The 16,275-nt window shown below is 38.5% G+C and overlaps 1 long non-coding RNA gene across 1 annotated transcript; it reads left to right on the top strand.

The window, feature by feature from the left end:
• The first annotated feature begins 1,133 nt into the window (after positions 1-1,133).
• On the top strand, positions 1,134-3,524 carry LOC120305870. The gene is made up of 2 exons (XR_005556116.1): positions 1,134-2,545; positions 3,047-3,524. It is a non-coding gene; the product is annotated as an uncharacterized LOC120305870 (long non-coding RNA).
• The last annotated feature ends 12,751 nt before the right edge of the window (positions 3,525-16,275 follow it).

Below are 16,275 nucleotides of genomic sequence, written 5' to 3' on the forward strand. Positions count from 1 at the left end.
AGTCAGGAAAAGCCATCAGCTCAAAGAACTGGAATCTATAATAATGTGATCTTGGAATTTATTTGAAAGGTAAAATCGATATTGCTGTAATGAACAAAAACAGTCATGCAATTGTTTGTCTCCATCTGTAACTGCAGTACAGATAGTCCTTGATTTACAACCACAATTGAGCCCAAAATTTATGTTGCTAAGAGAGATAGTTGTTAAGTGAGTTTAGTCTCATTTTACGACCTTTCTTGCCACAGTTGTTAAGTGAATTGTTGCAGTTGTTAAGTTAGGGACACAGTTATTAAAGGGAATCTGGCTTCTCTATTGACTTTGCTAAACAGAAGGTTGCAAAATGGGATCACATGACACTGCAACCATCATACATATGAACCAGTTGCCAAGCATCCAATTTTTGATCACATGACCATGGGGATGCTACAACAGTCATAACTGTGAATATGGTCATTGTGTCATTGTAACTTGTGAATGGTTCTAAGTCAAGGACTATCTCTACTACACAGTTATCTCCATTTGGATCAGGCTTTGAAGTGGCAAAAAGTTTAGGAGCCTTTTCTCATTGCTGAATTACTGCTGTCTTCCAACTGGCAATAAACTATAAGAGCATTAAATTTGATTTGCCATCCCCACTGCTAATTATTGTCCTGCATCTATTGCCCAATTCAAGAGGGTCAGCTGACTTTCCTCCAGACTAATGGGTGACCACAGGGGAAAGGCAAGGGAGGGGAATCAAGAGAGAGGTCACAACAGTGTGACTGAAGCCCTTTCCTTTTATATATACAGGCAGTCCTTGACTTACAACCATTCATTTAGTGACTACTCAAAGTTGCAACAGCACTGAAAAAAGTAACTTATGACCAGTTTTCATATTCACAACTGTTGCAGCATTCCAGTGGTCATGTGATCAAAATTCAGACACTAAGAAACTGACATGTATTTATGACAGCTGACCCAGGCTCATATGATCACTATTTGTAACCTTCCGAGCCGGCTTCCAACAAGCAAAGTCAATGGGAGAAGCCAGATTCACTTAATAGCAGCATGATTCACTTAACTGCTGCAGTGATTTGCTTAACAACTGTGGCAAAAAGGTTATAAAATAAGGCATGACTCAACTGCCTCACTTAGTAACAGAAAATTTGGGCTCAATGGTGGTTGTAAGCCAAGGACAACCTGTATGTGTACAACATTAATGCCCATAAATAGGGCACGTTTCCAATTGCAGCCATAATCATCATCTTGACTTTTTTGGCAAGAGGGGAAAAAACTAACCAATTTTACAGAATCAGTTAAACTGGGACAAAGTTTAATAGATTTTGTAGTATTTGAAGTTGCCCTTGAACAGTTTCAAACTAATGGGTGAAATACAACTTTAAAATAATATAGCTAAAGACGACTTGAGGTGGTCTTTTTTAGTAGGCAAGAATGAAATGAAGGCACTGTCATGGGAATGAGATCACTATCATGGTGCCATGGTAGAAAAAGGAGATTGTCAGGTCAATTCTCAGGTGCAGGGTGTCCACAGGGGCATACCATGCATCTGAAGCCATATAACAATTGGCTTTGTGTGATTGCGGCCTCCATCTTGATAGTCCTCCCTATGGGTGCCCCTGCTTATGTGCTTTCCAAAGAAAAAATCCACACGAGGCACAAAGAATGGCCTACAAGCATAGGCAGAAGATGGGGCTTGCCTCCAAAAATTATGGCTGCTTCACCACTAGACATTTTTAAGAAGAGATTGGACAGCCATTTGTCCAGAATGGTATAGTCTCCTGGTTAGGCAGGGGTTGGACTAGAGGACCTCCAAGGTCTCTTCCAACTCTGTTCTTCTGTTATTCAATTTGCAGAATTGAGGGCTGTCTTGGCAACTGAAATTCATGGCAATTGATTATTAAAATCTTATTTGTTGCATTCCTAATATCAGAGAGAGAAATCAGCTTTGCTGGAGTTTCTGCCTCAATTGTTCAGATCATTTCATCTGCCTGGAGTAATTTTATAATATGGATGCTGGGGCTTTTGACCACATATTCGGCTTTCCACAGTCCGCAGGCATATCCGTAGGCAAATTTCCTTGACTGTGCACGCAACTTTTTGCATGCCGTTTCTGAATTGAGAATTGGGTGGCAGAGAGGGGGAGAGTGAAAAGGTAACAACCCATAATTCTCCAGCTTCCCTGCGCGCCTCTGGGCGGGAGGTCAGCGAGGCAAGAGGCGCCATTCCCAGCCTCTGTCTCGGGCGCCCAACGGGCTCGGACCGCTTCGGGCGTCCCGCTTCTCCTGTCCCAAGAAGCCTAGCAGCAAGCCTTTTTTACCGTAATTCCTGGTGGCGCCCCTGTTCCGCCGCCACGCACGCCCGGGAGGAGGGGGCGAGGCTGAGCTCCAGTGAGAAAACGCGGGGCCTGACGCTGCATCTGCAGAAGAGAAAAGGGAGCAATATGATCAATACGGTTTCTTTGTGGGGCCTCGCTTACCTCGGCGGGAGACCATCTGCTCCCTGTCAATGGATCACCTGCTCGTCTGACTTGTTGGCGGGGCAACGGGTGGGTGGAGGGATTAAGGAGAGCGAGGGAGCTTTGGCGGCCGCGGGAGTCTGTTTTGTACCTTCACACTGGGCTGGAGAAACGGGGGAGGGAAAGGGCAGGCTTGACAGCCGCAGAAGAAGGGCTGGGCGCCGCTGGAAGCAAAGGCCGCAGGCCGGGGCTGTGAGTGCGAGGAATTTCCCCCTTGCTCACGTTTCTCAGCGAAGCTGACAAGGGTCAGCCACGCACACCCCTTCCATAGCTGCTGCTAAATGCTAAAGGGGAGGGAGGGAAGGGAAAGCGGGGCTCCTACCATCCGCAAATCATCAAAATTCGCCTGTTCTGCCTGCCTGATTTGGGGAAAGTAGGCAGATCGCCGAACAAAGGAAACCTTATATTTATGTGTCCTTTTGCAAATCATGAAGGGTCTTTCTCCAATGAGAAACGTAATGTTTTCACGCGATGATGGCCTGATTAAACCAATATAAAATGTATTAACTAATGTTTCTATTTTACATTTAGATTTGCCATCTGGTCTCACGTGCATATTTACTTCAGCATGACTGTTCAGGCTTCCTGAATATAAGATTTCCATTCAAGTAATGGTACATAGGATTTCAGCTGAAAACTGAAACCTTGAACGTGTTTATCAAAATACATAAGACAGAGTGACTGACATTTTCAGCAAAGGCTCACACATTTTCAGTGTGTGTTCCGTTTCATCACTTCTTAGTGTTACAGTTTCTTACCTGTTCTCTCTGCAAAACCTAAATATGATGGTTTGGGACAATATTTGGATACCAGCATTAATAAATTCTTAACTGGGCACTATTTTATTTCATGTAATGTATAAGAATGTATAGAATGTTGCTTTTAATTTAGAAGGTTTGGATCAGAATGTAGTCTACTTTTTCTGGGCTTTTTTTTAAACTACACCATCTTACATTTTTGCAAACCCAGCTTATTTCAGTATCTAGAATAAATTATACAAATAACTTAATGTGGTGTGCAAGCCTGGTTTAAGAGATTTTCTGAATAATATAGAATTGTAAGTGTTATGTCTGAAAGTCCCTGGTTCCCTCCAGATGTTTTGAAGTTTAATTCACCATCAGTCCCCAACTTTGAGCAAGGGATTAAAATCTAATACTCTGAAAGGGAACTAGATTGCCCATTCCCTATAAAACTCTGCCAACCATCTCTCACTCTATCTAAACATTAATTTGCTGTATGTTGTGCTGTGCCCAATATTTTTTCTAATACAACTTTTGACATTTTCTCTCAGGCCAGTGGCTTTTGGTGCAGTCACTGTGGATAATATAATCTACTACTGAATTAGAGTAAGGGATAGGAAAAACAAGCTAAAACCAAAAGCAATCTACTCAACAAAAAAAACCTGTATTTTTTTTTTTTCAAAAAAGAAACACTAAAAGAATAGAAGAATAAATTGGGTTCTTCTTGAGGACTGAGAATGCCATAATGCCAGACAGCATGGAATGTCTGGAGTTCCATGATTGCAAAGTCCTCACTCTTTTAAGATCCAACTTCTTCAGTTGGAGATATTGAAAAGGTCGTCGATAGAGGAGAATATTTGTAACTCAGGGTTGAAATGTGGCATCCTTTGTGTTCTCTAAGCTTGGTTGAAAACAAGTTGTTTGAAAGTCTATGGAAATTCTTAACCATCCAAGTCATGGTTGTCCCAAAGTTGCTTTTCCAAAAGGCAACTGAAGTTAGAACTTAAGAAGCTTCTTGGATGAAAAGCAAAAAAATCAAGACAGTCCAGCAGCTTTGAAAAAGCACTTTTGGGTCAACTTGGTTGAAAACAACCAAATGCAGAGGGCACCAAAGACCCCTCAGAAAATCTTCTGGAAACCTCATTTGGTCAAGTGAACACTGACCAATTGGAAATCTCTGTGTTAAAAACTCTACGTCCCAGCGCATTTTAGTTATTAAAAATATTTTGAAGACCCCTTTGTGGTTTTCTATATTTAATAAGGTAAGTGCAATCTCTACCCCCTCCGTTTATACTTCAACTGCTATTAAATTATTCTCCTTAACAGTCTTGTCACTTTTCCTTATCCCACCTGGGTAAAAAAAAAAAAGCGAAGACTTGTTAGAAGTTGTAACAAGTATATATAACTAATGTAGAATTTGTGTATTCAAGCAATCTGATCTCTCCATTAAAAGTCAGTACAATCATGTTAGTCCTATGTGGCTCCTATAAGAACCAATTTTTGGACTTCTTTTTAGATGCAGGACTATTTTGTTGAGTTTGTTCTATAGCAGGGGTATCAAACTGCCGGCTCGCGGGCCGGATGCATCATAGAAAAACCACGCCCATCCCATTGCCGACAATGGCAAAAAAGTCACGATATGTCGGAACACAACATGTGATGTTGCAAGTTTGACACACCTGTTCTATAGTGAGACAGCAATTCTTAAAGGTGAAGTCAGTCTCATAACTTTGTGAAATAATATAGCAAGTAATTTCACAGAACTATAGCAAAACATTCTGAGCGTTTGGAAGTAGAATGGTATATAACTATTGGTATAAAAAAACTCTAATCCTTATTTTTTTCAAAAACTACACAAAATGTGACATTCATATAATACTGATAAATATAACTATGTTTTTAACATATCCAGAGTGCACCAAAATATCTAAAGACATGTTGCCCAAGAGTTTCATTTTGATGTATATATTATTACAAAAAGTATTTCTGCAAAGCAGCTTCTTTACAAGGGTTATGCTAAATTAACTTCTATATATTAAGCAGAGAGTCTGCAAAACAAATTTAGACTGGGCAATCTGTCAACACAGGAAAATAGAACTGTTTGTGATAAACCTTAGAATAAAGAAAGAGTTCTTCTGAATACACTTGAAAGGATAATTAAGTGATATTGCAGGATGTTGTTATGATTTCCAATGTACTAAAGTTCTTAAGCATGATGGAAAACCCAGAAGTTTATGGTACAGCTGCCCTGCATCAGTGAAAGATAAAGTATGACTTCTATTTAATCACTGTATTTTCCAAGAAGCTGTCAAAACATGTACTCTGCCCGTAAGAGATATTATTTTAATTTGGCGATCCATTTTGAATTTTACTTTTTATACGTTAAAAGAGCTTGCTTCCAAGCAGTTCTCTTCACATGTGCAATAAGGCATGTAAAAACAATTCAGGCCAATGTTTGCAATCACATCAGGAATGTTCCCTCATCCAGGCAAAGCAAATCCACCATCTACTTTCCGGTAGAGTATAGGCAAGAGAGAAGGAGAAAATAAAGTTTTTCTCTTTCAGATTTTGTTAATGATGGTATTCTGAATAAGCCGCTATTGGCTTAATATAGCATGCTAACTAACAAGCAAACAAAGCACATTTGGCCTTAAGACAAAGGCTCTGCAAATAGGTGAAATTGAATTATGAAACAGTTTAATTTTTACTGCTGAACTTCAAAGGGCTTGTGGAATCTATCTCCAATGGGGTATTTCAGATTATACTCCTTAATATTCATCTTTCATATTCCCCTTTCATATCTCTATCTATGGAATCAATTGTAGTTCTTAAGATTTTATCTTAAGATAAGATAAAAATGGGACTAATCCAAAATCATCCATAGTATTTGCATTAGAAGTTTTCCCCAAGAAACTTCATTCAGTCATTTCAGTAAAATGTTTCAAATAACATTGCTACAAATATTAAAGCTGACATTTTCAAGATAATGTCAAGATTTTTAGAACCTTAAGATTTAGCAAATTAATTCGGCATGAGCTTTTACAAAATATGTACATTTCATGAAATGTAGCTCAAATGTTTTACATGGTCAATGCAGTTCATTAAATTTCATGCCAGAATAAGTCTGTTAGAATCCAGTGGCATTTTAAAAACCTTCATTATTTTTGCTGTAGAACTATTAGTTTACTCTTGTGGAAATGCTGCAGACAGTTTCCTCAGTCTGTTTTGGACTTATACAATTAGTGACTGCCTGTACACAACCACAAGCCATGCCTTATGACCTATCATGGACTCACAAACTCAACTGCTTATGTAAATCTTGGTGAAGGATTTTTGAATTTTTGATGGGCTTCCATATATATAAATCTATAGCAAAGATATAAACAGCTTCTGCAGTGATTTCCTCCCCGCTTAAGGTTCTCTCAGCACAGAATGTTTGCCTGAATTTTAACTTATGAAATGGATTAAAATGCTGCCCTGATTATGAACCTTGCCCGTTTCTAGTAATGTTGATTTCAGCTTTCCAATGATTTTTAACACTGCAAGAAGCTGCCACTTGATATCTCCCCTCACTGCTAGCACTGCAAAAGAAAAGCATGGCTCATTTCAGACTTCAGGGTTATGAGTTTATAGTTTTGCATATTTATATGCTTGTAATAAGAAGACGACACAGCAGTAGCATTATCTTAAAGTGCTCACATATTTTATGGCACATAATACTTGTCATTCAAGTCTAACATACAATGCTCTACATCATTGGTTTTAGTTTAGTGTGTCTTGCAAAAAGAAGCATTTTGATTGTAAATTATGGTTTATGGCTTGGCATATATAATTCCAGGCAACTATGGTGTAATTAAGTAAATCATATTTAAGTGAACCATGGCAAAGTGAAACCTACAAATTCAGACAACTAACTAACTAACATTGCAAAAAGGTTTTCTCAAGTATAGGAAAGTCACTCTTGAAAGTCTGATTGTTTGAGCAATGATACTGGCAGTGGTGGGATTCAAATATGTGAACAACTGGTTCTCTGTGTGTATGCCGCTTCCAGAAGTCCATTCTGGGCCTGGGCAACAAAAAATTAGCTACCAGTTCTGCCGAAGTGGTGTAAACCGGCTGAATCCCACCACTGGATACTGGTATTATAGAATATTGTCCTCTGTTCTATTACAGCCTGAAAAATGTCAGTCTGTATTTAATATCAGTCAATCTACATATCACACAAGTATAAGTTGTAACACTTCTACAAATTTTATATTCAAGCTCTGGACTTAATAATAATATTTATATTATTCACCACTGACTTATTTTTTTAAAAAAAAAAATACTCCCTAGTATACTCCTTGGTGAACTAGCACCTAAAAATGCCTACAACATAAATTCAGTTTAACAAAAGCAACCCCAGAAAACAGTTCTAAATTAGACTCCGTTAATACATGTATATTAAAACACTGATAAAGACATTAAGTATTGAGAAAGCTTGTTCCACAAGCCTTCTCAATACTACATGTCTCTGTTTATGTAAAACACTAAGGTTCTATGAAAGATTACCAGTCGGGATATGCTGTGTTGTATATGGGTCATAAAAACAAGAATGCAGACTTCTGTATAGTAATGTGTACCTTGTAAGCATAAAGTGACCAACATTGCCCATTTGTGGCAAATAGAATTTGAAATCGAGGTTTGGCTTATTAAATAAACAACTTGCTAAACAATAAACTGTGAATTCCAAACCTTAATGGTTGCGATATTCAAATAACTAGTTGCATTATGGCCTGGCATGATATATGAACTTATTGTAATTAAGCCACTAATACGTAACAACTAGCTTTGGAAGAGACTATTGATAGTCTCTTCCAAAGTCAAAACCTTTGTCTGGACAAGAATATTCATGATCATTACTGCCATCTAAATCTCTTTCCTAGAGCAGGAAGCCACATAGTTTTCTGACCAAAGCAGCTATTGGCATAATCTCATTTTTTTGTTGTTGTTGAAATTCCTGTTTTACCATTGGTAAACAGGTGAGTTATTGGCTTTGACTGGCATCTACAACAGAAGAGTTTGGATTTGAAGGCTGCACTGGACCTGCACTGTTCTTGACTGAATCTAAATTGGGAGTGCAGAATCCCCACCTTCTTTTTCCAATGACTGTGTGAACCCCTGAGCCAGGAAGTATTTGGTATAAAACTAGGTTTTTTGCCCTTTACCAGATATACCACAGTAACTGTGGCTGCTGTTGTCAGTCTGCATTTGGGAGTTGTTATCTATGCTGCCAAGTCATAGCAGCAAGTATCATACAAAGAAGCTAGCCATCTTTTTCCTCCTCAGCTCCTTTTATTAGAGGAGCAATAGACTAGGTTTTGATACAGATGACTGGGTCAAACTGTATATAAGACAAGGTCTATTGGGAGCTAAATTTAATTTCCTGGTTTAGTTGACTGGGTCACTTGGCAACTATTAATATTGATGAACTAACTCTTCCCGCTGACCTACTTTAATATACCTTGAAAGCTAAGCCAATAGTCCCTAGTCTTAAAGTCAGACATAATAAATACAAGAATTTACAGGAAGCCAGTGAAATGAATGTCATATGGTCCTTTGAAGTGGTGCAAAGTCCCACAAACCTTCTCAACTGTGTCACAGAAGGGGTCATGTAATACTGAACCTGATCCTGAAGCTGAGATTAAGCCAACCTACAGGAACACAGAGGCCAGAAGCTGCAGAGCTGTAGGACTGAAAAGTACAAGAGAACTTAATTACAAGAAAGATACCTCTAATAGATCTCTTAGGAATAAAGCCTTACTTTCAAGTAGGCTCTCTGGTTGGATAATCCCTGATGAATGGTGGTACACAAAAGCCTTCCACATGGAGTTAGTGTCTGGAAAAAAGTTTGATCTTCTGTGGTATGTCATGACATCTTATACAAGTAAGTAAATTGCATCATGATGTATGTGGGGCTATTCCCGCTCACCCCAAGCTTCATACCTCATGCTTCTGCCTATCAAAGTATAAATTTTCTGACATCTTTGGCTTGGTGAACAATGTTTCTTGGACTCAACCCACTCACATCCTGCTATACTGCATCTTCTATAACAGTGGTTCTCAACCTGTGGGTCGGGACCCCATTTGGGGTCAAACGACCATTTCACGGGGGTCGCCAAACGCAGTCCGCCATTTTTTTGCCTTTTTCCTAGCTGTCCTACTCCCTCTTATTGGTGGCCACACCCACTTGGGGGTCACCACAACATGGGGAACTGTTTTATGGGTCACGGCATTAGAAAGGTTGAGAACCACTGTTCTATAAGGACTTGTGGATTCAATTTATAATACCTTACCTAATAAAATATCTAGGAAATACTATCTTTTTTACATGCAACTACTTTTATCAGATAAATACAATGTGGGTAACAGTGGCCCAATTGACCCTTGGATAATTCCTGATGAACAGTGGCTGACTGCAACGGAATTTCATTTTAATGTATGCCGATTAGTGTACATTCAAACTGACGATAAAGTTATTGTTCTGTTCTATTCTATTCTATTCTAAATTCTGTTATGCTATATATAAAATTAGGCAAACATTAACTGCCCACTGATAGTCCACCAATAATATTTTTATTATTATTATTATTTTAATGATTTTACTTGTAATGCTGGTCTGTGACTGTTAATAAAAATTGATTGATTGACCCAATCCACCATGGTGTGCTCCAATCCTTGAAGGCTGGATTGGAATTTGACACACACCCATTCTCTTTACACTACAAAGCGCCTAGTACTCAGACATTTGAGTTTGATAGCCTACCAATGGAACAAGGAGATTGGTTTTCATGTCCTGGTATACCATAATATGATTTTCTCATCTGCGGCTCAGCATAGATTAGCTCATCCACATACAACAAGTTATAAAATAGGCAAGCCATGGCTGAGAAGAGTGTATGAAACTTGACTTCATCTATTTGCTGTCTGGGTGAGTTTTAAATGTGTTCAGCAATATCTATTTGATTTCCTCATACATCTTCTATTTAAATTTTTAAAGATGCACTTGCTTTTCTTGTATATATATATTTCTCTGTCCAATATCCTTATGTATGCAATTTCCATTAATATATGCATATTTGTAAGTATAATTTGAGCTTTAAATAGCTTTGTTTAGATGCCATAAAAGGTGCATAACATTATTTAATTAGCTTTACTCTTGAATCTATGAATTTATGGGATGGTTTGCCTCAGTTGTCAAAATATGGATTCCTCCCCCCCCCCAAAGGCAGTTACTAGTTCTGGCATCTTGAACTGTCACTCCCACAGAAGCCTCAAATATCTGATGAAGGAGCCGTTCTCTTCCCCTCAGAAAGACGCCATTTGTGGTGGGGAGTTCTGAGTGCCTTTTCTTCCATTGAAATCTCTCCCCTAGACCATGGCATTTTCCACTTGAGCCCTAGGAAAGGTTAACAAGCACAGCAGTCATCATTTGTGAGGAGTGGGAAAGTGCCATGTGCTGCTCCAGCTTCTTTTAAACAGATTGGGGGCTTCTTGTCTCTGCCCTGGAGTAAGGCAGTGGCCCAACGCAGCTCGTGTTGAAAAACCCGGCAGCACTTTCATGTTCTTCACAGGATAATAAAACTAAAGGAAGGAAGGAAGGAAGGAAGGAAGGAAGGAAGGAAGGAAGGAAGGAAGGAAGGAAGGAAGGAAGGAAGGAAGGAAGGAAGGAATTTTTCAAGGCATGGTTGAAGAAATGCATTCAGTGGTGAGCTGTAAAAATATGTTGCAGTACGGTAAGCATGCAAGTATGCTAAGTATGCAAGATTTCAAGCTCTCCATTCCATACTACTTTTCCCCACTTCACATCCTGTTTTTTTCCTCACAGTCTCTGAACATGCTCAGGACTAATTCTATTATTACTGCCCTCTTTTTCTCAATCATGTTGTCTGGGAATTGCATTCTGAGTAAATTTGTAAAGTGCTACATTGCTAAGACTATTCTAAAGCTGCATTACATTATGATGGTTTGCTGTTAATTTCCTTTTATGTATAGCCGGAACACTTTTGGCTGGATAAACCCACTTGAACATGGGCAATAAAGAGAGTTTATGCTCAGACCAAACTAAAATCAATATTGGATTACAAAACAATGCCAAATATATTCAATAATATTATTCTGCACTAGAGTTATTCTGTATAATTCTATAGTTATTCTCTATGCCTCTATATTGTATAGAATAGTGCCAAATAATTGCTGTATATCAAATTTCTCATTTATCTGACTTTTGCAACAATTGTGGCTCCACAATTTCATGTCAAACTATATTTTGAAATGAGCATTCTTAAATAAAAATTAAGGTGCATGTATAAATTAAATGTATATTAATGTGGGATTTTTGTTTGCTTGGGGGGGGCAAAGCTATAAAAATGACAGGGGTCAGAAATAATTTGTTTCACTCATCCAACCCCACACAGAAAACAGAAGAGTGCCATACCACTGAAGAGGTTCAAGGACAAGATTGACTTAGAGGTCCCATAACTAGAATATTTATCTTATGAATACAGGTTGTTCAGTAATAAGTTGTAACAAAAAAATGTAAGATTTAGAAAACACAACTATAAGGAAAGGACAAAGAAAGGTTTAAGAAAACTTAAGACTGCATTCTTCAAAGCCAGAAATTTCAATAAAAGATTGCAGTGAATTAAATTTTGATTGAAGTTCTATACCTTATTCTACAGGGGACCTAGAATAAGACTTATTAATGGCAGAAGATAAAGGATTTATATACTGTCCAGAATCTTTGGGATGATGTCCATTTAGATGTTGATGATGATGATGATGATGATGGTGATGAAGATGATGATGGTGATGATGATGTGGGAACTGAGAACTCAAAAACAGAGAGATGTGTTTAAAAGCCTATTAAAAACCTGACTAGACCTGCAAATGTATTTAATGGATAATTTGGAAATTAGAATGGCAGTTCACATTTTGATATAGCAAAAAGTACAATTGTTGAAATAATGAGTACTTAATAATATTCATCTTGATTACTGTTAGAAAGATTTTGCGTGCATTGACCCAGGATTCAGTTTATCTTAATTATCAACACAGTATGCCATTAACCTAAAATTTGCAACATTTTAATAACATATTTTTGCCACTAAAAACAACATCTAATGAAGTCGATTTTAAAACATCTGACCAGTTAGCTATGAGCTAGAAAAAGAAAGAACTTTAGGATAATAGTAGCAATCATTATTGCCAACTTTTCATTATGACATGATTACTCAAAGGGATAGAGATGCACATTTTGGCCTCCAAAGAGGTCACATCAAACTTCTTTCACCCCGTAGGCAAAGTGAGCACAAAAGTATACAAACAAAAGGGAATTTTGTTTCACTAGCAGGACTGGAACTAATACCAGTCAAACAAAAGTTCATCGCTCAATTCATTCATCATATCTGACAGAGAATGGTTCCTCTCAGTCCATCCACATCAGTAATCATAATTTTCTGGTCTGAACAAACCACAATTGATTGGGTTAATAGAAAATGTAGAGCCACAATTTACAAGCTACAATGACTTGTTTAACATGTTATCTTGAGTTTACACTTTGTGCTAAGCCGTTAATTGCCTAACCATGTTTGCTGAACAAGCCACATTTGCCTATATTCACACAATAGGCTTATCTAAAATCAGAAAACCCTTATTAAGACTTGAGGCAGTATGCAAATCAACCATAATAAACTTCCTTTGAAAGCTCTTTTGTGTATTTATTTATGATATTTGTTATTTATAAACTAGCTTTCTGCACTAGGGTATGGGTTTTAGTATTGGTTAGAATAAAACTTGGAATTATTTAGTAAGAATCTGTACCTATTCTATATATATATATATATATATATAGCAGAGAAATAGAATCAAGATCACATTAAGTTCTAGTACCGCTTTACAAAGCCTTAGTAAGACCACACTTGGAATACTGCAACCAGTTCTGGTCACCACAATAAAAAAAAGATGCTGAGACTCTGGAAAGATACAGAGAAGAGCTACATAAATGATTAGGGGACTGGAGGTTAAAACATATGAAGAAGTTTACAGGAATTGGGTATGTCTAGTCTAATGAAAAGAAGGACTAGGGGAGACATGATGCATATTTCCAATATTTGAGGGGCTCCTACAAAGACGAGGGGATCAAACTATTTCCCAAAGTATCAAAACGCAAGACAAGAAACAATGGATGGAAACTAACTAAAGAGAGAAGCAACCTAGAAGTAAAGAGAAATTTCCTAATGGTAAAACCAATCAGCCAATGGAATAGGTTGTATTCAGAAGTTGTGTTCCATCACTGGAGGCTTTCAAAAAGAGACTGGACAACATTTGTCTGAAATGGTATAAGGTCTCCTGTTCGAGCAGAAGGTTGGGCGAGAAGACCTCCAAGGTCCCTTCCAACTCTATTATTCTGTGTTCTAGAGATTATGTATTACAGAATCCATCTGATCTCCAACTGAAAAGATCAGAAAGCTTTCATCAGTTTTGAGATATAATGGTCACAGGATAGCTGCAGAAAGAGAACTTGGGCAACAGGTTTCCTACTCTTACACTAAAACTAAGCATCTCTGAAAACCTACATACATGATAGTGGATCTGTTGAAGCAGGAAATGGACAAACATGGATGAATTTACATCCTAGGAGGGAGGACTTGACTTGATGGCTTAAAAATGGCTTTTTCCAAGTCCTTGAAGTTCTGAAAATCTTGTCTACAACGCTAAATACGTAGTTGATCCCAATAAAGACATTGCCTGAATATGGTGTTTAGAAATTTCTTATCAGCCAGCAAGACCCATTTTCTTCAATCTGTAACTTTAGCTTTTAATCCCAAGAGCATAGGTCTACTTTCCTTGATTGTTGAGCAAAGAAGCACAAATAAGTTTATTACCGATTTTTACAACAAAGGAGAAGGCGCCAGAAAACACTAGGTTCTACCGCAATTTAATCCAATTGCTTTTATTCTACTGCCATCTGGTGGATATACGGAGATGGACAGACAGCCAAATGATATCAATAAAGGAGAATATTTGCAGCTCAGGAATGAAATGAGGGTTCCTTGCTGCTCTCTGAACTTGGTTGCTTTCTTGCAGACATTTTATTACCTAAACTCAGTGCTTTTTTTGTAAAAAAAAAAAAAAGGTGCCAGAACTCACACACATCATACAACCCGCCTTGCCTACCCTACAAGGTTCCATCCAAAAAAGGTGCCAGAACTCCGTTCTGGGCGTTCTTTGAGAAAAAAAACCCTGCCTAAACTAGGTAGTCACTGGTGGCATCCCTGAAAAGTGGCACTTTCTCCTTTATACTGAAAAGATACCATATAATAAAAAGTTATTGAAATAATTTATTTCAATAATAAGACAAAATGATAGTAAGATAAAAACAGAATAACATGAAATACCAGATTCAACCATTTATGAAAGCTTTTTTTTAAAGCACTTTCTGATTTGAGAATTAGAACAAGGAAATATAGAGCTGAATCCCCAAGCAGAATATTTACCCAATAATATAGCTGCTATAAATATTTAAGGCTTTTTTTCATTGCAATTTGGTGTTTCAAAAAAAAATTATGGGAAATCAATGGTTCCTAGCTATTTTTGGAAGGGGAGGGGAAGGGAGGAGAGGAAATATAATTTTAAAATCTATGAGAAATTATCCAGCTCTGCAAACATTGCTGAGTAAAATGACGGGAAAGAAGATTGTGGAAATAAAATTAGCTTGAGTGATGGCAGTCAGGATATGTCCATACTCAGAGAATTATCAGCAGATTATCAGGCTACTTTAAGCTCTGCATAATCAACACTTTCAGGAAAAATGAGGAAAAGAGTTCCAAATTTTCAGTCTACCAAGATGACAACATCTGATGTTATAAATAACCTGAGGAAATTTCATTAAAAAGAAAAAGACTGTGATATAAACAGTTGTGGGGGGGGGCTTTTTCTTTTTCCGAAGAGGTCCAGACCTGCACCAGGAGAATTTGGAAGCAAAATGTTCAGATAGTCAGTATTAAAATAAAAATAAATCTGACAAGGAGTGCAGAGTTGCAAAACTCTTCTGCCTTTTCTGAGAGACATTGGGACTGAAGAGCACCAAACGCTGCAAATTCCAAATGAAACTGGATTCTTTATGGCTGGATTTACTGAATTTAACACTGAGCAGAGACCATTTTGGTTTCTCAATTGTTAGCAAGAATTTTAACACAGTGATTTTAAGTGATTTTCCTTCAGTAAATATGAGACCCTAAAGGCAAGGTTATTTGACTCCAATTACCCAGCTGCTACTGGCACTCTCGAAGGTGCTAGACCCTCAGAGGGTCTGCAAGGGGGTCAAGGGGTAGGTGGGTAATAACATCAGATTCTGCAGTTCTATCTGGGTAGATTAGTCTTTCCTGAAAAATAACTCCGTAGCGAAGCCCTACAATATGGTCTCACTTATTCCTTTATTTCTCAGGATTTATACTATTAAGAAATAAGTGCAAAATATTTTCCAAGTATCTGTGTCTCCAAAAAGAGGAACCACCTAACCCAGTGATGGCAAACCTTTTAGAGACCGAGTGCTCAAAAACTGGCCCCGCCCCTGCTCCACCCCCTACCCTGCCCCTGCCCCCGCTCCACCCCACCTTGCCTGCCTGCAGGGCCACTCACCGCCTCCAGGGCCCGCCCAGGTAGCCCAGCAGCGCCACGGCAGCCACGCCCTCTGCCCACTCCTGCAGCATCAACTGTGCACATTAGGGCGTGAGGGCAGAGTCTTGTTTACACTGCCTGGCCGCCATGTCCTTGGCTGCGCTGCTCAGCGTGGGCCACGCTCAGGGGCGATTCTCCTCCAGGGAGACTCTGTTGAGGAGGGAGTCACGGGCAGAGGCAAGGCTGGAGCAATGGCATGTGTGCCCACAGAGAGGGCTCCAAGTGCCGCCTCTGGCACCCGTGCCATAGGTTCGCCACCACTGACCTAACCGATCACTTTCATTTTTAGAAAAACAGCAC

Source organism: Crotalus tigris, unplaced genomic scaffold (genome assembly GCF_016545835.1).
Source record: "Crotalus tigris isolate CLP2741 ecotype Arizona unplaced genomic scaffold, ASM1654583v1 scf7180000017694.5664430, whole genome shotgun sequence".
Lineage (NCBI taxonomy): Eukaryota > Metazoa > Chordata > Lepidosauria > Squamata > Viperidae > Crotalus > Crotalus tigris.